Source organism: Callospermophilus lateralis, chromosome 5, assembly GCF_048772815.1.
Source record: "Callospermophilus lateralis isolate mCalLat2 chromosome 5, mCalLat2.hap1, whole genome shotgun sequence".
In the NCBI taxonomy this organism is placed as follows: Eukaryota; Metazoa; Chordata; class Mammalia; order Rodentia; family Sciuridae; genus Callospermophilus; species Callospermophilus lateralis.
The window spans coordinates 57876293-57903295 of record NC_135309.1 but is presented as its reverse complement, the minus strand read 5'-3'; positions in this window follow the sequence as shown (position 1 = coordinate 57903295).

Genomic DNA, 27003 nt, shown 5'->3' with positions numbered 1-27003 from the left:
AGACATCTCATTGTCTTGTTTCAGCATATAATGCCATCTTCCGTGTTCTTAGGCTCCCAAGAGCCCCATCAACTCTTGAGAGTATACAAGACCTGCACCTTGTTTTCACCATTTTTGCTCTTGCCGTAATGGAAATATTCTTCCCTCCTTCCACTCACTAACATGCAGGACTCCTTTGCTTGGCTCCTCCAGACTCAGGGCAATGTCAGAGACATTACCTGAGCCTTCTATGGTAAACAACCTGCTTCGGGGATCCCATATCACTCAGACTCTGTTTACCATATTCTTTTTAATATTTTTGTCATTCATTTTTTTCCCCTTTATATTTTCTGCAGAACATATTCTTGAAAGGCAAGAGCTGAGTCTAAACTACTGGAGTGTACTGTGGAGTACAGTACCCTTCACACATGGACTCTCATCAAATTTTGGCTGAACAAAAGAATGAGTGAATATTTTACACATTGGAATTATGCTCCTTAAGTCTGTGACTCTTCATTCATCAAGTATAGTATCTGGTACAGTTTCTTCCATAATATGGCAGAGTATTTAAGTATGTAGTCAATTAAGAATTATAATGGAGTGAGAGAGATCAACACAAGTTAATCATCACCAAGAGTAATAATAGTAATAATATGCTACTACAAAAAAGGAATACCAAAGTTATCTAAAATATTGGTTGCATAATTAAGTCCAATCATATGCAATTTAGAACTAACTATCTGTAGAGCTGGCTTTGGCCTCCAATGAAGCCTGCAGGAAACCATGAGGGAAAGCTGGGGCTACTAGTTCAAAGGTTCTCAAAATAGAGAAACTATTTGTGACATAAAATCACTACTTAAATCACTTCTTGAAACGTTGCTAATATACTGTATGTATAAAGCAGGAGAAAAAAAAGTGTATAAAAATGCTCATTAGCCTGAACTGACAACCATTTCTTTCTTTGTAAAATATATTAGATTTGAAGTCTTTTCACAGGACCAAATATTTCCAATAGATACAAAGAGAAAAAAAAAGCAAAAAATGAAGAAAAAGAATTGGAACATTATGGCAATTTCCCCAAAATCAAAAGTAACAGGTGTCTTACAAAAGTAGACCTTTTATAAATCACACTAAACTCTTTTTTTTACCACTCTACCCCCACTAGAAAAAAAAAAAATCTCTACATTTGGCATTTCTTGGATTAAAGTGTGAATGAAAAATGCTGCGGTCAAAACAACTCAAAAGGCTGTTAAATAGCTGATAATTTCATTGAGCCCAAAATGACCATAGCTATATTAGAAGCATATTGAATGCCATAAACATTTCCAATTACCTCGTTTTAGCCTTCTAAGAGGCTAACAGGAGAGTGTTCTTGAGGAGGCCCAGCAAAGGAGCACAGAGAGTCTCTTAGCCCCTCCATCACACTGCCTGGGTCCACAAAGGGACTGTGGATTGTTGCCCACATCAGTTTTAAATTGTTCAAGCAATTGTTTCCTGTAGATTAATTTGTAATTCTAAATTTCCAGGCAAATGAAATGTGAGCCTGTCCCTCCCTCGGGCCATTTACAGAAAGCTGTAGCTTTCCTGTAATCTGAGGCCAGGGCAGAAGGTTAACATGTGAAAATGGAAAGATTCGGCTTAGCCAGAGGGATAGGAAAAAGAAGTGAGTGGGGTGGGGGAGATGGCAGACACAGGGTAAGGAAGAGGGAGAGCAACAGAGTAGCTAAACTGGGGTAAGGAGAGTAAAGGAGGCACAGTCGGTCTTGATCCCTTGCCCCCCTCACAAGTATTTTTGTATCCTTTCACAACTGGCAATCACACAATATCACCCTTCCAGTCTATGTCTCATTTCATTAAAAAAATAAGTAAACAAATAAACATATAAGCAAATGCATTTGGAACAAGACTTTTGCAATACTTGGCAACATATATTTACAATATCCACAGACAGAATGAGATGTAGTCATTGGTTTTGTAATAACCTAGTTAGTTCTCCCCCCCTCTTCTAGCATTTAGACAGGTCTGCCACTTTGCTTTGAGGACAAATTACCTGTCACATTGTGGAACACTTTAGGTCCATGAGAGGAAATGTGTTCTCTAAGTGCAAAATCTAAGTTATTATTCCTGAGCAGAGTTTTAAAGAATAAGTATCATTTTCCAAGATAAGTGCACATAAGCCCAACCATCAAATTGTCTATTGGTAATGACTTTCCTTCACCATGTCAAAACAGAAGAACAATCTTCCAAAAATTTGTTATGTTGCTTGCTTTCATTTTTCATGTAAATATTTATGGCAACTTCCTAAATTTAATTTAAATCAATCCAAAAGATGCAAAATCATGTCAACTTATAAACTTTGTTAAAAGTAAAGTTCAATGAGAAACCAGCTGAAGTTTGTTTTTAAGCAGCCATTGAAACTGTGAGATGGTCTTCCACGCAGTAGTGATGTTCATGCCATTTTTGAACTACTGACTTCTACTTTCTGTTTTGAGGGCAAGAAGTCTGAAAAGCCCTGACTCACAATGATATATAGATGCCAGGAAACAGTAGCAAGTTTCTGTAGCTCCTTTTGCCAGATAAAGAGACATATATCAAAGAATTCTCTGCTCCTGTCATATTATTTTCCTCATCTGCTTAGTCAATAAAGCTATTTTTTTGGCAAGCTCTGAATCATCAATATCATCAGTGTAAAGTATCATTACTGTTATAGGAAAAAAAAAAAAACCAGAATAAAAGATCCATGAGATCAGACATTGGGTCTGAGTCATTTTCTACTGGCTTTCCCACCAACCTGATACAGAAAATGTTGTATCTCAAGGATTAGGGGGATTTTTGATCATAGGATTAGCAACTAATGTGCAAACTATGAGTTGTGCACAGACACCCAGATTTTCTCCTAGTGGAAGTTTCTTTGATAAGGCATCAAGCTAATTAACTGTCCTACCAAACCAGCTGAGAAAGCTTAGTAGACATTCAACCGATATTTGCTGAACAATACCTTTAAACCATGACAGGAGTCCAGGTTTTTAGACTTCGCCTACATGTTTGTTTATTTTTTTAATTTATAACTTTAAGTAGCTTATTCAGCAGTAAGTTACCAGTAAGATGAAAACAAATGCCACACTTTGGGAAAAAAAACTTTCAAAATTTTGAATACTCTGTGCATCCAATTGGCATTGATTGAGTAGTTAAAATACTGTGAAAGTTTATAGAACATGACTGGCCATTAAAAATTATCTTTACAATATTAAAAACTCACATGTTCTGCAAAAATTCCATTTGGTCTAGAAAAAAAAAAAAAAGAATGGATCCCAGATACAAATTTATTTACCAGGTCTCTTCCTGCCTCCTGTATGGCCCCCACACATGCTTTTATTTGGTCTTTTAAAACCATTTATCAAAGCTTCTTAAAGTGCTCTTCTGCTCTCTCTCTCTCTCTCTCTCTCTCCACTGTGGGAGCAGGAGGGGGTACTATAGAAAAACTGGTGCGAATAGAAGTAACAGTTTCCTAAACAAATAAACCTCGTCTTCTCAGAGACATTGGTGGTACCTGCTATAACCAGCAAAACCTGTAAAGACAGCCTAGAATAGACTGTCTGAGCTTGCAGGTGTCAGGCTGAAGGGATGAGGACTAAGAAAAGCCTAGGAATGCCTCTTAGGAATATTTTAATTATTCCAGGAAACATCTGTCTAGAAACATGTCAATAGTATCCTAAGTTCCAAATGAGACCTGGAAGTGGTAAAAAAAAAAAAAAAAAAAAAAAAAAAAAAAATATATATATATATATATATATATATATATATATATATATATATATATCGCACTGTAAGATGACCATTTAATTGCATGTAACATCCTGCCTAATCTTTAGTCACTTTGAAGCTTCTCAAGGTGGCACCTTGCCTGAATTCCCTAGTACCTTAAATGTTATGACCTTAATTTTATAGAAAATATATCAAAAATGTTTCCCTTTTCAGTGAGAGATCAGGGGGCTCAATTTTTTATACGTCTCTAAAGATTAATAGGGTGAAATGTTACCATTGAGATGCTTGTGGTAGAATATGAAGACAGCTCACTATTCTATCCTGGTACTTCTTTTGTAACCAACTCTGTACCCTGTTAGTGATTTGCATATAACCGCCTCCTGGCACAAATTAAATAGAATGAGGTCCCATTGCAGCTAATAAACTCACTGTAACAAGTCCCTCAACTTTGCCTGGTCACAGGGCTCAGCAGGATTGCCATATGTGGAACCGGATGCAAGATAAAAATAACGTTATTTTGTGCTTTCAAAACCATACAACTCTATAGTGTCTCTTTGGAAATAAATTTTGTTTAATGGCCAATGATTATCTCCTATCTGGCTTGCTATAATACCAGTTTGGATTTTTTTGTTTTTGGTTTTGTTTTTTTTTCTAATCACTAGTGTTATCTGTACTTTGGAAGAAGAGCTACAATTAAGCATATTTTGAACAGAAGAGAGCTCTTTTGGCATCAGTTCATTCAACCCCATCATTCCAAAACATTTCTGGTTTTACATTGGTATCATCAACCAATGTCAGCACAGCTGAGGTGACTGTGCTAATTAACTGTCCTACCGAACCAGCTGAGAAAGCTTGTATAAACTCCATGGGAATATGAGCTGTTAAAAAGAAATTCTATCCAGTGGAGTTAGGGAGTAAGCCCAAATATAGAATCAAAACACGGAACAGTTGTCCTTAGCCATCAGGTGATAACATCATCAGTTACAAGATGTTCGAGAGTTAGCAGAGCTGAATCTAAGGCTGATATGACAGAAGAAAAATTAATCACATTTAAAGAGTTCAAGGCCTCCGCTCTTCTGTTTACAATGAAGCATTTAGGAAGAACCAAATTAGCATTGCAGAAGAGAGAAAACACTAGCCATCCAAAGGCTCATTCTTAAGAAATAAAAAGTCCAACCTAAGAAAGGCTACCATATCCAAGGGGCTGCTTGAGGAAAAATGGGATTGGGGTGAGAGTGGAGATCCACTCAGTGGGTGTCCTGAGAATGTGACAACATGGTAGGTGTCATGCAGAATGTTGAAGGTTTATAGCTAAAAATATGTGTATTACAGTACATATATAAGAAAGTCATTGTCTTGGTTCAGGAGATAAGAAGTTACGAGTGCTTTCAATGTGGTGTTAAGGGATAGGAGAGAGAGTTTAAATAAAAAAATTTGCTATGGGCTAGGCACAGTAGCATATGCCCCAAATCCTCTTGATTCAGGAAGCAGGAGGTTCACAAATAAGAAACTTAGTGAGACCTTGTCTCAAAATTTTTAAAAAATTAAATTAATAATAAAAGGGCTTGGGGATGTGGCTCAGTGGTTAAGAGCCCCTGGGTTGCTTAATCCCTGATATATATTTTTTAAAAAGGCTAAGAATAAAAAGAAGAAAAGAAAATTGCTGGGTGAGCTATGTACCTCTACTAACACTACTTTACAAAACCGATCAAAGCCAGGAGTGATGATAGAGGCCTATAATCCTAGCTACCTGGAAAGCTGAAGCAAGAGGATAGTAAGTCCAAGGCCAGCCTGGGGGACTGGGGATGGAGGTCACTAGTAGAATACTTGCATAGTATGTGTGAGGCCCTAGGATTAATCCTCAGCAGTGCCAAATAATAATAATAATAATTATTATTATTATTGATCAAGATATATTATAAAAAATAAGACTATTGTTTGCCTTGTGCTTAATATTTATACTAAGACAGTCTTGGACTCCATGGAGTTGTAGATTGGCAGTCTTTGTCAAGAACTGTGAAAAATCTGAAATTTTACTTTACTTGCAAGCTAACAAATTGGCCTGGAAGAAGACATGAAACTCCTGGGGCAGAAACAAGGGAGTCTTAACTCCTAGCACAGAAAACAGGATGAATTTTATGTTCCAATCAGTTCCTTTCGATCCCAAGTCTTTTAAGGTGAAGCACAGTTGCTCAGGTGGACAAGGAACAGTCACTTGGTTTGCATCACAGCTGAGGACACATAGGTGTTAGATAGGCACATCTTGTATAACAGGCTGAAAGCAAATCTGCCTGAGTCTTGCCCCTCAGAGGCACATTATCTATATTATACTGGGAAGTATCTGCTCAGGAGAGATACTCTGCCTGTTTTCCAAGCTAGTTTAGTATATAGACATCCTTGAAGAGATAATCAGTGCCTCTGCTCATGAATGTGCAGAAGCATGAGAGACCAGGAGAGAACTGTCTCCTGAATCTTTACACTAGCAAATGCGGATGAGGATAGTGCTAGCTGTGCTCTCCCACTCTTTGGGTAACTCCAATGAGTGGGAGAGCACACTTTTTCATTCTGGAGTCATATGTATATATTAGGAATACCATTCGTTTGGGCTCAAGTCACATAAAGGCAGAACCCGATCCATAACTCAGTCATTAGGTAAACTTACTTTATACTGAGGAAAATGAATATAAATCTCACCAGTCCTCCTTTTCCTGCTTTTTCTTTATTTGTTCCAATGCCTGGAATTTCTCAGTGAGGCAACAATGTCCCACATCCTCAGGCCCTTGAGAAAAATAAGAGGTATGTACATATAAATAATTCAAAATGTTCACTTCCTCTACTAATCAAAACCGTTGGGATACAGAGCTGAAGAATAACAATTTAGAGCTTCTGGATCCCTTCTTAAATAATAATTTATGGGTAAAATTGCATCCTGATTCTCTAAGAAAATGGAAAACCATACATGACTTTACTATTTGACTTCTCACAAATGATTCAATCCCTGTATCATGAGCGCTTCACTAAAACAGAACATGGGCCTGGAGTCAGGGAGACAGCTCCATTACTATCTATGTAAACATGAACACATTAACAGACCCAATCCAAGTCTCAGTTGATAAATCTGTAAAATGGGTATAGAGAACCCTATACCCTAATGTTGGTATTGAGATCAAATGAGAAAATATTTATAAGGCACTTTGTACATTACCTGGCTCTATGAATAATAGTTGTTATTATTGACCTATCCTGTCATTCCTGGGAAACCATGAAATACAGTGTTGTAAGGGCCAGGTTGTCCTTCCCTGAAGCCCATTCTTACTTTGCCAGTAAATCACAAATCAGCTACTATGCTGCACTCTCACCTTCAAAGAAATGTGTGGTGCTGAGCTCAATTCCACTTCACTTCTTTTATGGCAGATGACACCTTTGTTCACTTAAATAATGGTGCTTAAAGAAAGATGTTGATAGGCATTGATGAGTTGCCAAAAAAGTGGGTCTTTACAGAATCTGATCACCGATGCATGTCTTATATAGATCCTACTGTGGGAGTCTTCTTTAAAATTGACAAAAATCACTCTCTTTTTCATATTACATATATTATGATTGGTTTTAAATTAAGACTCTTTTCTGTGCATGGGAGTTCTGGAAAACTTCAGATTAAGGAGCTAGAACTTGAGCTCTTAGCACTCAGGTCTGTAATATCACCATGTCTTTACCCTTAATCTTTTATATCAGCAAAGCAGTTTAAAAAACAAACCCCTAGAAGATGAAAAAACTGGACTCAGAAAAGGTATTAACTTGTCCAACTCTTTTCCCATTCAGTAAATTATCTCACCTCTACATCTGAGTCATTAACTTGCTAGGCAGATATTTACTGAGTTCCCACCATGAGCAAATTACTATCTTGGCCCCTGGAGATCCAAAGTTATTAAAACCTGGTAACCAGAGTCAGGGAACTTTGTGCTTGAAATGAGAAAGAAGGCAGCCTTTTGCATTTCTGCCAGGGTTAATACTCAATGCCAGGTGATCTTGAATATTTTGTAAGGTAGGATTCTTTTGCTTTCATGCAACAGAAAAAACTAATTTGCCCTCTTCAAAATTTAGAGTAGCAAAATAAAATACCCCATAGTCAGTGCTTCAACCACAGCATGAAGAAACCAAATTCCTTAGATAGTTAATGAAGAAAAGTGCTTTTCAAAGTATCTAGCATCTAGTAAACACCCATTAAGGTTAGTGTATTATTGTTACTTAACACAATTATCTCCCCTCCCCCAGATGCTTTAAAGCCTACAGTGAAGTTATATATAAGTAAATGACTGATACTGAATTTTTCCCAAGGAAGGAAAGACAGAGTTTACAGAAAATTTACATTAAATTTGGTTTTAGTTCTTTTTTTTTATTTTTTTTTTTATCTTGATAACTAGGGATTAAATCCAGGGGGCTTCTACTACTGAGACACATCCAATTTTTAATTTTTTTTTTTTTTATTTTGGAAGAGGATCTCATGACATTGCTCAGGGTCACACTATGTTATTGAAGCTGGCCTCAAAATTGTAATCCTTCTGCCTCAGCTTACTGAGTGCCCAGGATTATAGGCACCAGGCCGAGCTGACAATCTGCTTCTTGAACTCAAAGAAACAAATTAAGCCGGGCATGAATGAAATAAATTCTGTTTTTTCTACACAATGGGTTGATAAGCATTCAAAAGAATGAAATAGAAATCATGTATTAAATGATACATTTAAATGTGTAGAAAACTAGTATTACACAATAGTATTCATAGTAGGTTGCATGCAATTTTAAGTACCTCTGCATTACTTGAGTAATTTATAATCATCTTATTGATTTTTAAAGACAAATAAGAAAGCATCTTATGTTATCCGGAAATGTCAAGGTGTTTACTTTTATAGGAGGGATGGAGAATCATGAGATGAAATTATAATTTGGGATCAGATTTATGCATCAAGTGCAATGGGGTAGAGATATCCTCTCAAGATCATAGTGTAGAAAAAGTCATAGTGTAGAACCAGAGCTTGGAGCTTGAACCTTATGCCTTAGACTATATCAGGAGTTGGACAAGGATAGCTCATGGGTTACTCTTGACTCACAACCATTTTCTATAAATAGGTTTTTCCTGGAACACAACCACTCACATTTCTGTACATATGACCTCCTCTGCTTTTGCACTACCATGGCAGAGTTGAATTGCTATGTGTTTTGTGTCCCACAAAACCTGACATATTTACAACCTGGACCTCTAAAGAAAAGAAAATTGATCCCTGCCCTAGATAATTAAAAAATTACAAAGAAGATAGTGGTACCATCAAATCTGTTTATTAGCAAGATAATACCCACAGAGCCTGGGAAATCCATATAAGAATCTTAATTATAGTTATTCTAACAAACTTTGTGCAATACCTTGTATAAATTTCTCAACAATTCTCATGCCACCCTATAAGGAAGTATAATAGTGACTATATATATCCTTTAAAAAAATAAAAAGAGCCACATAGCTATGTTGTGGTATCTCGCCTAACAGAACATAAGCTCCAGGAGGGGAGGAAGTTTGTCTTACTCCAGCACCAAGGACAGTGTCTGGCATATGACAAGGCACTTATCTGATTAGATACTTGTAAAATAGGTGAAAGAAGGAATCAATAAATACATAAAAGAATGAATGGGAAAGTGTGATGGGGTAGAGATACCCTCTCAAGATATAGTGTAGAACCAGTCATCCCAATTCTATGGTTCTGCCAGAGCTTCAGGCTGTGAGTTAAGATACTGTGAGTCATCTTAGGCCCTAGAAACCCAAAATACCCACCCAGATTCTACAGATTTTTTCTTAGCCTAAGGCAATCTGACTCTTCTGTATTCTACCTGAAAGGGAGTTATCACTTCGTTTGTCTGCTAATTTATTTTTACTTTGTAGCATGTTCTGTTTTCTTCCAATTACTCACACCTGGTTAATTTCCACTCTTTAACTCCAGGCAGTTTTGGGGGTGCCTCCTATTGTTAAAAGGATTCCACTCCCCTCAGCAGGTTACCTCTCCATCATTCATCTGATAGACAGGTTTGATTGTTGTCAAACATTGCTGTAATACAGTTTCTATCTAGTTCTTGGGCTGATCTTTCAGCTGTACCAGTCCTTGCTGACAGGATGAATTGCTTACTTTCCAGGCCTTAATGTTTATCTCCCTTCAGATCTCACCATCTGCTGTGATTTGGCAGCTCAGGTAAATGCATTTTTTTTTTCTTGTTCTTTCAGTTGCTCAGCATCCTGCAGGTATTGCTATGTCTCTGTCCTCCCTCTCTTCAGACATCATCCCCTTGGAAATGATGAGGTTGATACTGAAATTGATGGATGTCCCTGGTATTTTTTTGTTTCCGTGCTGCCTGTCATTCTTTGCATTGCATAGATTCTATCCATCCACTAAGGCCTGTGCAAAAAGAAGAAAAAAAATCTGTAAAATCAGAATCAGCTGTGTCCTTTCTTCTTTCCACTTATTCTCTATTTTTTCACAGTAATGTTTTCCTCATTTTCTAAGTCAACAGTGGCAAAATGGCAGCCAGACCTCTCTAGTTTATTCTGAAAATAATGCAGAACCTGAAAAATTGATTAAGGAAATGGAAAACTGGCTTTCCTTCCAAATTTGGAGGAAATAGTACACAGAGTCTTGTGTTTCTTTTTGGCAAAAACACACAGGAATGGATTCTCATGGTCGTATGGTCTTTTGATGCTATTTATACTTTCTAGTTTTCTCCACTCTCACCACTCCCCCAGTCTTCCTTTTTATCCATTCAGCACAAAGCATTTACAATTTCTCTTTACACTAAGCCTTTATAGTGTTTGAGCTTTTTAAAACTCTGATGTAAAGCTGATTTTCCATAATTCTCTAGAGCAGAGGTCAGTAAACTTTTTCAGTGGAGACTTTGTAGGCCATGTGGTCTGTGCCTCAGCGAGTCAACCCTGACCCTGGTGCACAAAATCAGTTATAGACAACACTAAACTGAGGAGTGTGGCAGTGTTTCAATAAATTTTTATGTGAAAATTAAGTTGTGAAACACATTTGGGCCCATTCTTCTCTAACCTTCTGTTTTGAGCATCACCTCTGATTTTGAAACATCTACAGTGTGTCCACTCTACATTATCCATCCATTTAAGAAAAGTTAAAATTTACTAAATTATTGCATCACCTGGTAAAAAGCTACTTCCATGCTGATTAAATTACTTTTCTAAATTAACATATCTATTGTCAGGCAATTTTAGCAGCTTTAATTAAACTATTTTAAAGAAGCTTCAGTTGGTTCTCCAAATTTAAATATATATATATATATATATATATATATATATATATATATATATATATATATATATATTTATTTACTTTTTAGTTGCAGTTGGGCATAATATCTTTATTTTATTTATTTATTTTAATGTGGTGATGAGGATCAATCCCAGGGCCTTACACATGGGTGGTAGGCAAGTGCTCTACCTCTGAGCCACAACCTCAGCCCCTGGTTCTCTAAATTTTAAACTTATTTTTGTCCGTTATGAAGGTTAATACTATATATACTATATATACCTAATGAATATATAGGTCTTTTAAACATCATGTGTACAACCTAATGAAACCAGAGCTTAAGTAATTCCCTGGCCCTAACACAGGTCCTTTGGGGGACACATTATCTGCTTTAAGCCACTATGGAGCCATTTAGCATACTGTAACAGAAGACAGTGTCACTTAGTACCCTCTCAGTAACCATGTCCCCTGAGATTGTCAGGGCACCAGGGAAAAGCCTGTCTGATATTTGTTTACCATTCTACATGAGTTACAATAATCAATACAGTAAAAACAGAGATAAATTTCCTGGAGATAATTTTTGATTAACTACTAATTGATGAACCCAATTTTATAGATGAGATGTGGACAGTTTAAATACCTGGCCCAAGTCATAAAATTTCAGGATCTCTGCTTCTTAACCATTATGCAATCATTTTTCTCCAGATGACATTTTTCATATATTTATTTCTTCTTACATACCCACAAAAAATGAAGAAATATTCGGCTTGGTACTTTGTGCAAGGTTGATGATCAACAAATATTTCTTAAATAATGAAAAAAATCTCTAATTAAAATTTGCCCCTCTTCCAAGGATTCCTGTTTTAGTTAAAAGAATCACCATTCATTTGCATATCTAAGCTAAAAGCCACAGAAGCATCCATCTTCATATTCCTCACATTCACTGTGATGGTTAATTTTGTGAGTCAATTTGGATTAACCATAGTGCCTAGACATTCTATCAGACATTATTCTAGATGTTTCTGTGGTTTGGGGATGATATTGATATTTAAATTGGTGGACTTGGAGTAAAGCAGATTGCACTCCAGAATAGGGCATGCTTCATCCAATCAGTCAAAGGCCTAACAGAAAAACAGGCTGACTTCCCCCAGAGCAGAAAGGAATTCTGCCAGCACACGCCTTCAGACTTGAAAGGCAGCATGGGCTCTTCCTGGGTCTCCAACCTGCTGGCCTGCTCTGCAGATTTTGGACTTGCAAGCCTCCATAATCAAATGAGCCAGTTCCTTCAAATGAATGCATACACACACACACACACACACACACACACACACACACACACACATGCTATATTGATTTTGTTTCTCTGGGAAACTCTAATATAGTCATTAAGTCCTATAAATTCTTCCTCTGAAATACTCCTAACCATACACAATGCCCTGCATTGGCTCAGGTCCCAATCTTTTGAAGTGCCTTATAATTAGTCTTTCAGATTCTCATTTCTCTAATTCCCAATCTGGAATTAGGTCAGTGGCTCCCAAATGCCTGCAGAATCAAATTCAAACTCCTTGGCATGACATTCAAGACTCTTCCCGGTTTGGGGCCAGCTATCCAGTCCAGTTCCATCTCCCACCTCTTCCCTTCCCCACTCCAGCTTCACAAGGACAATCACAGTTTGTCTCATATGCTTGTTCCATGAATTTGACCTCCTCTTTCACACCTCTGGGTCTTGATTTTTGTGTTTATATGGCCTAAGATTTAAAATGAAGTGTATAATCAAATAGATTTGGACTCCAACTTCTTAAACTGAACTTAGTTCGCCAAACTTTGGATTATAAGTTAGAAGCAAGAAAATAGTCTCCTAAGAATCCTTGCCTGGCCTCCAGGTATCATATAAACCTACATCTGCCTTTTAGACTATGTTGACACAATGAAGATGAAACAATAAAACAGTGACAGTCAGCACACTGCCAAGCCCTATTCAGCCTGCCTTTTCGTTTTCCTCATGGGTTCACTGACACCACAACCCAGTTATGTTTTCATCAGAGATCCACACCTTCAGCAAAGAAATGATGTCAGACAGGGGCCCATAAAACTTCCAGACTAATTTTAAAGTCTTTTGTTTCATGTTGTATTGAGTCTCATCAGACTGATTTCTGACTACCTGTCATGTATGTTTCCTTTGTTCATTAGAATGTAAGATTAGAGGTGCTTTAAAATTCCCTTTGGAGAATTGTTAAGAGCTGTGAAATGTTATCAAAAGGTCACTGAAATACATGTACCAAAAGCTTTCAAAGTTAACAGCACGGACAATTCTACATCTGGGAAATGGCCCAGGCAAGAATGCAAGTATAATACTGCCAATATTCACTCATTTATCAGAGGAGATTGACTTCCTCTTCGATGTGCTAAGTCTGGGGATATAAAAGTACGTACAATATATTCTCTACCCTTAAGGAACTCAAAGGAAGAAGATAGCCAGTTTAACAATCTTCACCTTTGTGTGCTATGAATAATCCTTGCAGATCTAGAAGTAGGTGTACATACTTAGGGAGTGGTCAAGATAGGCCTCAACAGAAAAGAAAAACAAAAATGATTTTTGAGCTAAGTCAAAGGATTTCACTTGGTAGAAAATCTGGCTTGCTTTAGAGAAGCAATTCTCAAAGTGCAGTTCCCACACCAGTATCATTGGTACCACTTGGGAATAGAAATCAGACTCTCTCTGTAATTCAGATCTCCTGAATCAGATATTTTTTGGTGTTGTCCAGAACTGTATGTTTTAGTATGGCCTCTTGATGATTCTGCTGTACCCTTAACTTGAAGAGTCACCAACTTAGAAAAGGATGCTCAGCCCTGCACAACTGGTCCCTAAGGAGTGACTTGGAGGCAAGCTGGCTGAAACAATGAGGACAGATTGTGAAGAATCCTAGATAACTTGTAAAAAATGTTAGGATTTGTTTTCTAGGTCATCGGGACACATTCAAGTGATCTAACTGGGAAATAATGACAACTAGACCTGTGATTTTGGAAACGTAACTGTGGTAGCAGTTTAGGAGGTGAATTTGAGATATGCAAGCAGTGGAAGAAATGGGAAACTATTTTTAAAGCCCAAGGCAATTGTGTCTGGGTCCTGAATTATGCAGCTAGTGGCAATAAGAATGGGAATGAACGAATAGGTTTTAGAAGCTTTTAACATATGGAATTGCTAGTATTACTTTTGACCAAATAGATATTAGAGGAAAGGAAAAATAATTACTCCTTAATCATTGCTGCATTCTTTCACAAACTGAATGTTCAAAACATTTTCAGAAAGGAAGAAAAAAAAAACTTCGCAAGTTCGTACAAGAGGAGAGAGATGGGAGAAATTTAGGTTTGAATGATGAGCAATCTGTTACCTATAGTAGAGTTTGAATAGAATATATTGGTGTTATTATAAATGTTTGAAAAGATAGTATGCTTAATCTCATTTAAACATTACCCAATGTGCACATGTATCATAACATCATATCATCCAATTTAATATGCACAATTTTTACATTTTATGTATCAGTTAAAATATGTTGGTGCTTCTGTTGATTTGGGGTTTTATGTTTGTTTTGCTGTTAAGGTTTTTTAAATTTTGCTTTCTTTTTATTTCACATTTGTCTTTTGGACTACCTAATATAAAAGTGATTACATATTCTGTATAAATTTTAACTCACAATAAAAATTCCAGATGAGTATTTGGTTGTTGGCATTATTGTGTTGGCTTGGCAGAACTCTTTGGGAACTCTGTGGTAAATCACAATTCCTCTCTCAAAATTTGTATCATAATTTGGCTCCGCTGGAAATTGTGTAGACAGGAAGAATACTGGTATAATTACTTGAAACTCCTTTAAATGTTTTTGTGTCATCTTTGATTCTGAATACTTTTAAAAATAATTCTTGGTAGTTTACAAAAATATCTAAGTACAATCAAATGGGAAGAACCTTTCTTAGCATCAGTCTTATTCATCTACCTCTGACTCAGAAGAAGCATTTCTTTGCTCTACATTTATATTTTCTAGGTGAGCACAATTCATCAAGCTGGACATACAAGAGGGACCCAATCCTTTCAGCCACTTGAAGGTCCTCTGGAAGCCCCATCCAGAGGATTCACTGAAGCACTTGCTTATCTGTCCAATGCATGGATCTGACCTTTCGCTTTTCTCTGTCTCCAACAGCTACCCTAGGAGAGGATGCCAAAACTAAGGTTCCCTAAAAGCTACATTCCTGCTGTCATAGTCCCCAGAATTTAAAGAAACCCAAAAGACTCATAGTTCCCTCAGAGAAATTTGACACAGGGAAAGCTGGAATTTGGTGGCAATTGTATGATCACATAGAAAAGGGGCAATTGTGTCACCTCTAATTTGAACACCAGTGCTAGGTGGCTGAGATTATAGAATGAAATTAGAATTAGCTCTATTAGCTATTATCTGCATGACCTCAAGCAAGTTATTTAGCCTCACTTTTAATGGAAAACAAATCACTCCACAGAGCATTGGGAATGAGAGGAGCTGAGGCCAGTAAAGCATTTTGTACTCTGCCCTTGCATAGTCATTATTGCTCAGATTCATCATTATTCTTCTCCTTATCTTGATAGTGGAGATTCTAAAATTCTGATATTGCAATCTGGTCAGGGAACCACAACCTGAGTTTAGAATGTATTCTAAAGCCCTGTTTCTTAGCAGGGACATAGAAAATTATAACTACCTGTGTATTTAGCATTGCCCTCATTTATTATTTATACCATAATATTCCTGACTCACTTGAATCCTGGCATTCAACACCATTTCCTTCGATGTTTGAGCTTGTTATTATTTACCTCATTTTAACAATGTATTTGTAGAGTACCTATACAATAGGATAGAAAAATTATAAACAAAAAAATTTAAATGTTTAATACTTATTGAAAACACATACATTAGACATATACTAGTGTTTGGCACTGATTGGTTCTTCCTAATATTTGTATAGGGTTTTAATGTTCTCTCATCAAATATATCATTTGATTCTCATAACACTCTTGTAGGAAAATCTTACTCCCATATGTTTTTCCACTTTATTACAGATTGAAATTTTATATTGATTGCTCTTAGATTTCAGCCTGAAGGGTTCTGCTCGTGAATACCAATGGTCCTACTCATTTAAAGTTTTGCTCCAAATTACAAAGGATTCTCCAGATCATCATTGTTAACAATGAGTCAGCATGATAGTGTGTCATATTTCAATATGAAGCTCTTGAGGGTTTTCTTTTTTGTTTGTTTGTTTGCTTCTTTGGTTTTTGTTTTTATTTTGTTTTCGATACCAAAGATTCAATCCAGGACATCCCCCAGGCTATCCTTATGTTGCTGAGGCACTGCCTTCGAACTTGAACTTACAGACCATAATGTCTCTGCCTTTAGAGTCAAGTTTCTGGGATTATAGACAAGAACACATTAGACTGTGCTCTAAAATGTACCTCTTTGCGGGAGGGGATCCCATGAAAATAGAAGAGAGACCAGTAAAGGAATGGAATTGGGGGAGGGAGGAGAGTAGAAAAGGGGAGGAAGTGGAGAATGAAATTGGCCAAATTATGTTCATGTACAAATATGTAATGACTCCCAATATTATACATCAATTAAAAAATGTGCCTCTTTAAAATTCCCTGGAAGGTCATTATAATGTTTCCTTGAGCTAGACCTACCAAACATTTGTTCAGAATTTCTGTGGAGTCAGGATATGAGAATCCATATATTTAAAAATCTTCTCACATTATTCTGCTACAGAAATGAAAACATTAACCTAGCACAATCAGAAGTCCTCTCCATTCTGCTTCCAGTTAAAACCAGTTCCTTACTCTGAATATGTTTGGGGCTCTTCCTTCCAAAAATGAGTCTGCTATTCCTTAAGGAAAAATCCTTTCAATATGTCGTTAAGAAAAGAACCCCTCAAATATATATCCTTTGGAAAGAAGCTCTATATTGCCATTTCACACTTCCTAAATGTGAATATCATTAAATTGAAAACTTTAAAATTATGTATTAAGCCATTTCCCTCTATCATAGGAATTATTCTCTTTTCCTGTCTTATTTTTTTCTCTAGGATTTTAGACCTCCCATATTAGTTTTATGGGGAAATTCTTAAATGAAACTTTGTTACCACTTAAAGATAGATGTATTTTTCTTCTCTCATATGATCCATTTAAACCCACCATCAAAGTGAACTATGGACTCATTTTGAGAAGAAAATATATCCCATAGACCATAATTCCCCAAGACCTTTATTTATTTGATTTCTGCTCCCTGGGATCATGGCCTCATGACACGCAATTCTCAGTTCTGTGAGCCTCCCAGGAAATAGCATTCATAAAAATCATTTCACAGCAGACTTCAATGCCAACCCAACAATAAAATATTCCAGCACATTCTCACAATGAAGGCAGCCATGGACAGCCACTGCTCCATTCTTTTTACTTTGAAAAGATACCTTTTGGTAAAGACATCAAAGCCATCTGCAGAACAGACCACACAGCAACCTCTTTTTAATAGAGGTATTCTTGGATGTCAAACTCCAATATAAGCTAATTGGAACTTTAATAAGAGATTTAAGGATATTATCAACACACAAATCCATGCAATTCTTTTTTTTTTCAAATAAAGAAGTAATTTTGAATATAAAACTGGAGGGAATTGACATCTATCATGTGCAAGTGGATCTTCAAAGCACCTGCGTTCATCATTCTCTCTTTTAAAGCCAACCATGAAATCATTTCTTTTGCTGTCTCTAGAGGGGAGGAAAAATCCTCCACTTCACATCCTCTCCAGAGTCTCTCCACCAGGGATGTTCTGTGCCTTATACCTCTCTAGTCCCTCCCTCTCCCAGGATCCCACTTCCAGCTCCCCTTAGCTTTGAATGTGGTATATTGAAAAATTCAGCCTGTGCCATCAAGTTATGCTTTCATTAGAACAAGAGGGAAAAGCTGATAAAGGGAGACTTTACAAGATAGCTAGACTTTTGCAAATAGACCCTGCTCTCTGTACTCCCGTGCTTTAAAACGTTAATTACAGACAAACAAAACCCCAGTGTTCCTTTCTCTGCTCTCACAGTACTGAGTGACCTGAGTTTGATTTACCTGTTTTGTTGTGTGAGAGACAAAGGGCTGGATATTTAAGGACACACATACCCAGATCTTTGTGTATATGACCTGAATTGACTGGATAGCTTCAGCAAATTAGTAAATTGCTCAAATTTTTATTCTGTCTTTATCAATATAGTGACACACACAATTAGGGAAATATCAATGGAGCATTTTGCTGTGTTTGAAGAGACTGGAAGGAAATCTAACCTTACAAATTAAGGCAAATGAGGGCTTTATCCAATATATATAACATAGAGTTATATAAGCAATAAAATAGAAAAACGGAGATACAGATATACTGAACCTGGTAGTCACTGCTGTAACTCTAAGATAAGTTTGTATATAGAAGAAAACCTGTCTAGGCTGTAATTTTTCTTATTTGCAAATAAATATATTTGAGCAAAAATTTCCATGGTGTTTATAGATTCGGTATTCTGATTTGAAACTCAAAAAATAATTTATCATTATTGTTTTTCTATGTCTTTTTTTAATCTAAAGTTAATCAATTCTTTCTTCCTATGTGACCCAAAACTTCAAATACTAATAAATCAAATCCAGACTGTATTTCGTAGATCCAATTCCATCCATTCTTGTGTAGAATCTGGTCATTGATTTTTATGATCTTTCAGCTCTATAAGTATATTTGCAAAAGAATGGGTACATTGCCTGTGCATCCAGTCAATCATTTAAGAAAACTTATTAACTCCTGCTTTTAATTCTATTGTTTCTTGAAACAATTCGCATTACAATGATTCTTTTTGGGATATTTTAGAAGGCATCTTCTCCATAAGATCTCTTCCATTCTAAATGCAACACGAGCATCATATCTAAGAAAGCAACAATTATTCAAAAGTATCTTCTCATACAGACAGCACATTTAAACTTACCCTGTTTTTCTTAAAATAACTCTGCCTGAGTGTGTCTGTTTGTTTGGTACTGGAGATTGAACAGATTGAATATAGGGCTGCTCTACCTCCGAGCCAACCCCTCAGCCCTTTATATTTTTTAATTAAGACAGGGTCTTGCTAAGTTGCTGAGGCTGGCCTCCAACTTGCAATCTTCCTAACTCAGCCTCCCTGGTGGCTGGGATCACAGATGTACAGCACCCTGTCCAGTTTCCAAAATAACTTTTACAGATGTTTTGTTTTTCAATCTAGGATACAATCAAGTTTCACCAATTGCATTGGTGATTACATCTCTTCATTTTCTTTTAATATAGAACAGTGGTCATCAAAGTATGTGTAATAGAGAACCTCCTCCACCCACACAGCATGGAACATCTGCTGTCTGCCCTTTACATTCCACTTCACTGACCCATGACATATAACATTGCCCTTACTTCTCTGGTTTTATTTTTAACAGTTTTTAAAAATGGTAGGTAGTTATAGAATATATCACACATCTTGAATTAGTTTCATGTATTCATCACACCTAGACTCAAATTAAAGATTTTTGTCTGGAACATTACAGAGGTGGGTGTGTTGTTCTTATCACATCACATCAGTATGTCAGGCTATCCCACTATGCATAGTGCAAATGCTGACCATTTTGTTAAGCAAGTGACTGATAGATGTCTCCATAATAGGGTTCCATTTTCTCTTTAAAATTCATAAATAATCCAACAAATGGTACTTTGAGATGGTATGACTATCTTATTTCCCAATCAATATCCAATAATAAATAAATATCCAGAATGTAATCATCCATTGATAGTCAATCATCTATTGATGATCTAGCATCACTATAACACTGCAGAGATGCAAAATAGAGACTTTCTAATTCTGTCATTCATTATGAATTTATTACCAGACATTCATCTTTAGAGAAATCTCGCCCTCTCTCTCTTCTCTTGTGTCTTGTTTCTTTTTATTTTTTCATGTGTTTTAATTTATTACTGTTAATACTAGCACTATTATTTGGATGCCAGATTGTACATGACTTGCTTGGTAAGAGTCATCAATCTACCTTCTTTATTGTTTTTACAAGGCCCTATTTAGATCTGAGTACTTCCTTGATGTCTTGCATATAGTAGCAAAAACCAACTTTGAACATTCCTTGACCCCAGAAGAATCTGCCTTTCTTCAAGGAACCTGTTTTCTTTCCTCAGAGGTGTCATTTAGAAACCAAGATCTAGGTCCTAGGTGTCTTCACTGCTACTTGAGATAATGATTCCAGGCATTTTATAGGCAGAATTGGGGCAGGGGAGGTGGTTAGGGAATATATTCCTAAATTTCAAAACAAGCAACCAACCAAAGAGGTAAAAAGGTCTAAAATTACTATAAAATTTTTAAACCATGAGTTTATATGCACTTGCACTGATTTGTCTAATTCAAACCTACCACCACATATTCTTCAAGTAACCCATTCCATATTTGTATCTCTCTGCTTCTAGGGTGGAAACTCTCATTTCCCACAACATCAGTATAGTTATACACTGCACCAATGCAACACAAAAAATAATTAACAGTAGCAAAACTACTAAGTTAAAGTGCAAGATTTTATTGCATTGTTCTTATCTTTAGACTATATAACACTAAGTATTTACTAAGTATTATAAGCAAATGCTGCTTAAATGTATCATTTTTCCTGTATGGTTAAAGAGTAATTGATATACAGTTAGCTCCATGTTACTGCTAAAGAGTTTTATATTTTTGACCCTTTTTTATTACATTTAGTATTTAAAACTTTTAGATAATACAAAAGTCAAAATAAACACAAATGTATTCTCAAAGAAATTTCTATTTTTATCATTCATCCAATGTACCCTTAGATAAATATTTTTATAAGTTTTTGATTTATTTTTTATGTAGTTGTGTTTTCATTTTAATGTTCAGCTTGGATCTTTTTGATTTTTTTTTTTTTTTTTGCAAGAAAATAAGTTATCTCGATATGCTTTTTGTATTTCAGTTTTCTTTTTTCTTTTTTTTTCCAGTACCGGGGATTGAACCCAGGGGTGCTAAACCACTGAGCCACATCTTCAACACTTTTCATTTTTTATTTTGAGACAGGGTCTCACTAAGTTGTTGAGGGCCTTGCTAAATTGCTGAGGCTGGCTTTGAACTCGAAATCCTTTTGCCTCAGCCTCCTGAGCTGTTGGCATTACAGGTGAGCACCAGCAGGCATCACTTTTTAAATACAACAATTAGAATTGTAAGTACGTTTTTTAGGTTTTGTTTCTTGAATGAATACCCATCGTATTGTATAATACACCCTAAATTATTCATCAGTCTCCTAAAAATATACATATTGTTAATACAAATAATGTCATGTTAAATAACATTGTGCATAAGTTATTTATATTCCTGTAGAGGTGTCATTAAATTCATGGCAGAGATTTTCCAGGGCCAAAGGTTAAGTGTTTATGCTATTGTATTGATTTATGCCAGACTGCATACACAGGAGTTGTACCATTTTGCTCTTCATAATGTCCGAGAGAGTCCTACAGCCTGAATGTCTACACATGTACACAAGTACACCCGTGCATATAAACACTACCTTCACTCAAATCCTTTCCATAGGTCTATCAACAATCTACAAAAATGCTTACGCTGAAGAATTTCAAAAGCAAATATAAGGTGCAAATACACAAAAGAAAGAAAATGATGAGTGTACAATACTGATTATGTGTTTTGTTGAGAAGATAAAACAGTATCTTCTGCCTGTCTATAAAACAGTTATAGACAGGCAGAAGATTAAAAAAAATAGATGTTTAACTGGAAAGCTGTACATAAAACAATCAACTTTCCTATATACCTTTATTTATTTTGTAACATCAAAGTCATTCCTTACTTTGTATTTGGAATATCTACTGGAACCCCTATTTCTGTGCCTACTTTAATGGACATGCAAAAGAAATAATACCTGTGGGAGTTGAGGTCAGATTAATACAGATTTTTCTATGCTTAAACTGCTGACACAAATTAGGTACATATAAGAGTCTGAAGAAATTGAGATCAACAATAACACCAGCTTCATAGGAAGGTTTGAGATTCTGTACTCAGGTAAGCATATTTAGACAAAGTTTTGCTTATTATCAAGAACCTCTAAGAGGTGGAATGGTCTACTAAGGGAATGTAGGTGTCCCCCAAAGCAGACTGCTGTTCACATTAAGTTAACGTGATGTGAACACCTGCTATCTGACCTCTGTGATACTAAGGACATATAAATAAAATAAAACATACTCCTAGTCCCAAGGAGCTAGATATACTGGAGTGTAAAGATGCACCCTCCCCAGTGATGATATAGCACCCTAAGTCTGCACAAAATCCCATCAATGCGTTTGTGGAATAGGGAAGAACTAGTGCTCATTCCTGAAAGATGAAAGAGGGGCTGTTGTTAGCCGAGGTGAGATGAGTGGAATTATAAGCAGGAGGACTTGCCTGGGAGAGAGCACAGGCAGGGGAATCCAATGGTTGTAGACAGGTGGAAGCAAAAAGATGTGTGACTACCTGGCACAGTCTCTGAACTGTTAATTCAGTGTGGTCAGGACCCGCGCCTTCCATGTGGAGACAACAAGGATCAGAAGGAAGTGTTTGACCTAGCAGTGACGTTAATTCTACTTATCTATTTGCCAGGGGAAGAAAAATAGAGTTTAGAGATGGAAGTTTAAAAATCCGCTAAGGTCCCCTCTGTGTTAACAGAGAGCTTCTCTAATTCAGAGAGATTTGCAGTTCATCAGCTATTGTTTATCACCTTGAGAAAACAAGAAATAAGTTGAGTGTGTGTTTTTGCAAGCTGTCACTTTCTGTATTCAATCAGATTTGCCAAGTGTGGAAAGGTGATATTTTTCTCAAACAACAGAGTCAGGGACAAATCTTTCTAGCAAAAAAAAAAAAAAAAAAAAAAAAAAAAAAAAAAAAATTCTAAAGCTACCATAACTCCAAACTCTCCAGGGCAACAAATGTACACACCAGCCTCTTAGTTTCCCTACAAATGTCCAGCCAAAAGGACTTAATGAACTGGTGTGGGGATGCTCAGTGACAAGCCTGGTCCAAACACACATGTGGAAGCGAGGAAACCAGTCCAGCCCTTGGGGGGTCCAAGAGCTGCAAGGGCTATTCCTGAGGTAGCAGTTAGAAACAGAACCCCTTGGGTGAATCTCATCCTAACTCTGTGGGGCAATAGATACAGTCCTTCTCCTGCTCCCAGCTGGTCTCACTCTGGTCCTTATTTCCAGCATCCTCTCCCAATTGCTCTCTTGAAAAGATTCTCCCCTAATGAACCTGAGCCAACTGGATATCTCTCAACTACCCATCTGGAGCCACTTACTGCCACTGTTCGCTTCATCTTTGTTCCTTTGTCATTTTGATGTGTTCATGTTCTGTCTCTCAACTGGATCATAAATATCTCTGCATCTTACTTCAGCTATTCTGCTTCACACAGTGAACATCCAATAAATTCTCTCCTTTCTCCTCCTTTATACACTTTTCTGAAATCCCTAAGACAAACCTCAGAGACAGAGGAGTCTAAGGATTTCTAAAAAGTGTATTATAATAAAGGAGCCACATTATATAAAACTGAGCTTGCCATCAAAAAAAAAATTGTGGCAACAGAGGGAACACTAGGAAAGAAAACAAAGTATTAGAGAATCGCCTGAGAAAACAGAGAAGGGAAGGATTAACAAAGGCTCACTTTCTGAGTGATTGATCTCACTGTGGCTGTTAGGCTAGGAATCTAATTATTTGCTTTTGTGAATGTTGGACCACAACTTTCAAAACAATCTTCTTGGAAGACATATTTTATTACCAAGTAATTTTCCCTGATTTTTAAAATATTGTAAAAGTACTTAATGTGCCTTATAAACATTACTAGAATATTTTAAATAAAAAGTCATCTTGCCAAGCCACAAATTCCTTTTGGCCCCATTACTTACATCAGCACAGCCTGGATTCTGGGAAGCCCCACCAAGATTCTGGTGACAGATTTCCACCACTACAAACAGTGGACCAGCTTGGAAATGAAGCAAATATCAATTCATTCTCAGAGAAAACATGGCAGCTGAGCCTTGACGAGCTTGGCCCACATCCTGGACTTTGGTTGCCTGCTGGGCATACACAGCCTGGCATTCATCCACACGGGAGGGTAAGGAGGTTACAGAAATTCTGTTACAAATGTTCAGCAATGGGAGGAAACCCCCAAGTCCAAACAGCACTGGATTTCTTTGACACCACTGCTTACCTTCTGCTATCTATGGAAGAAACTTGATGATTATGTTTGTTTATAAGCATGTCAGTGTGTTTATGACCAAGAATAAGTGATACAAATGCAAACAGAAAACAGATACAAATGGAAAACTAAGGACTCTCCTACCCTAAATTACTGCATATCTACCTCAAGAAGTTGGACTAAAGTGATTGCTTTGGCAACTTGGAAAGTATAGGGAAGTGTTTCTCAAAACTGTCCTCCCCCCAAACCAGTTGTCTTCCAGCAGGGATCTTTGCTTTCTCTTAGGCATATATCTTGGGGGTGGAGGTTTAAATAAGATCAATAATTTATTTCCATGCATATCAAAAGAAATAAGAGAAAGCAGAAGATAAATGACGAAGAGCCCTTAGAGTCAGGAAAGAGAGACCTGGAGAAAGGAAGTCACCTACATAGTTATTCCATCTCAGAGTTTTGCCTTTATCACAAGAAGAGGAAGAAGAAAGCAAATTCAGAGCAAGATGGATCAAAGAGAGCTCCTGGCACCAAAGTCATTAAAGGAAAATTAGGAAGAATTTTTTAAAGATAATTATGGACAAATAAGTCGTTTTCATGTAGATCTTTCATAAACACTCTCACAGTATCCTGTTTATTTCCTTCTTAGTACTTATCATCAGTTGCAATTAAATTATCCATTCTCTGGTTCACTTCATTATTTCCTGTTTCTCCCATGAAAGCATCATGAAGACGAGGGACCTTGTCTTTTGCACAATCCCTAAGATTCTTCAAATAATTTTATTGAATAATTGAATAGAAGAACATAGATATGCTGCAGAGTTTGATAAGAATGAGCCAGGGTGGGGTGACTTTGGAGGGCATGGCACTCAGGAGAACCTGGTGGCTCAGAGGAGAGCAGCTTCTGCAGGCTATATGGGGTGAGTGGTTGCTAGGGCCTAAGAGTTCTGGGTCCATTCTCAGAGTTGGCCTTGGACCATGCATATCAGAGAGGCTGTTTTTAATGTGTCACAGCCAGGCAAGATACCTGGGATGTTACTGATTGGTCTTTCATATGGGACACTCTACACTACTAAATCAAAATTCAGAGTGAGGCCTGGGTTGTGGTGGACATATCCACTGAGAACAATTTCCTTTCTTCTTGAAGTACTTCTTCAAAGCCAAGGTTCCAGAAAGGGTTGGTAGGGGAGTACTTAAAATGGTTTGACTTGTAAATTTTATTTATTTTTTATTTATTTGGTTCTAGGAATAAAGCTCAGGGCCTTGCACATGATAGAAAAGTGCTCTACCATTGAGATACACCCCTAGCTCAATACATCCTTCACTTTTTGACTTTTACAGTACAAAAATAATCTGAGTCAGGCACAGCAGCCCCAGGAGGCTGAGGCAGAAGGATCTCGAGTTCAAAGCCAGACTCAGCAACTTAGTGAGGCCCAAGCAACTCAGTGACACCCTGTCTCTAAATAAAATATTAAAAAGAGGGGTTTAGGGTTGTAGCTCAGTGGTAGAGCCCTTGCCTAGCATGTGTGAGGCACTGGGCTCAATTCTCAGCACCACATATAAAGAAATTAAAATAAAGCCCATCAACAACTAAAAATATATTAAATTTGAAAAGGGGCTAGGGATGTGGCTTAGTGGCTAAGTACCTCTGAGTTCAATCCCTGGTACCAAAAAAAAAAAAAAAAAAATGAATCCAATTCAAATTTTGACCTTTTCCGAGGCTAATAATATGTAGTACAATATTCTCTTGGGGTAGGGAAGTGGCAGTAAACCTCTACCCTGACTTGGTTGACCAGTCATGAGGGTAAACAACCAGTATTCTAGAATGTTCTGTGTTGCTAATCTATCAGGTTTGGAAGGTTACTAGAGTAAGTGCATTTTCAACTTAGGATGTTTTCCATTTATAATGAATTTATTAGGATGAACTTGTAACCTTGGGAGAGGATTATAATCTTCAGGGGACCAATCCTAAATCTTCTCACCCTACCCCCTGTCACCTCTCCATCCTCCCACCTGCAGGCCATAGTGGCTGCCCAAACATGCTAAATTGATCCCAGTCAGAAAAATCAGTTCTTCCTCAATGCAGTTCAAATTTCTGCTGGAGAAACAGAGGGCACTTTCATCTCTGTTCATATTGCTATAAAGGGAGGATTCAGAGGCTGTATACAGTGTAGGTCCCTACCACATGGGGAACACTGAAGCTAAGAAAATGAAGCAAATGCTAAAACAGAAGGAAAAACACAATAAGATTTTCAAGAGTACTTGGAGTGTCTGGGTCAGGTCACTATTGCCCTCCCAAGTCTTCGTTACAGCATTCTCCCCGAGTCTCTGTTCTATTGAAATATTCTTCCCCCAAAGCACAAGGTTTTGCTTCAGTTAGTTTAGAAAACATTTCCATCATTTTGTACCCAAGAGAACCTCAAAACAGGTGATTTTACTTCCTCTAAATATCAAAACTAGAAGAAGTGTCTTGGGTAATTATTTTCCCCACTCTGAGTTGGCAGCTAAGAGTTAACTGTCAACTCAGAGGCTCCTTTAAGAATGAAAGTGTTGCTACCCTACATTAGCTTTTGTTCTCACTCAGAATAAACAGAGGACCAAACTCCCACTCAGAATAAGACGAGTAAGAAGATTAATGGCTGAAGATACTACCTTTCCACATTTCTATAT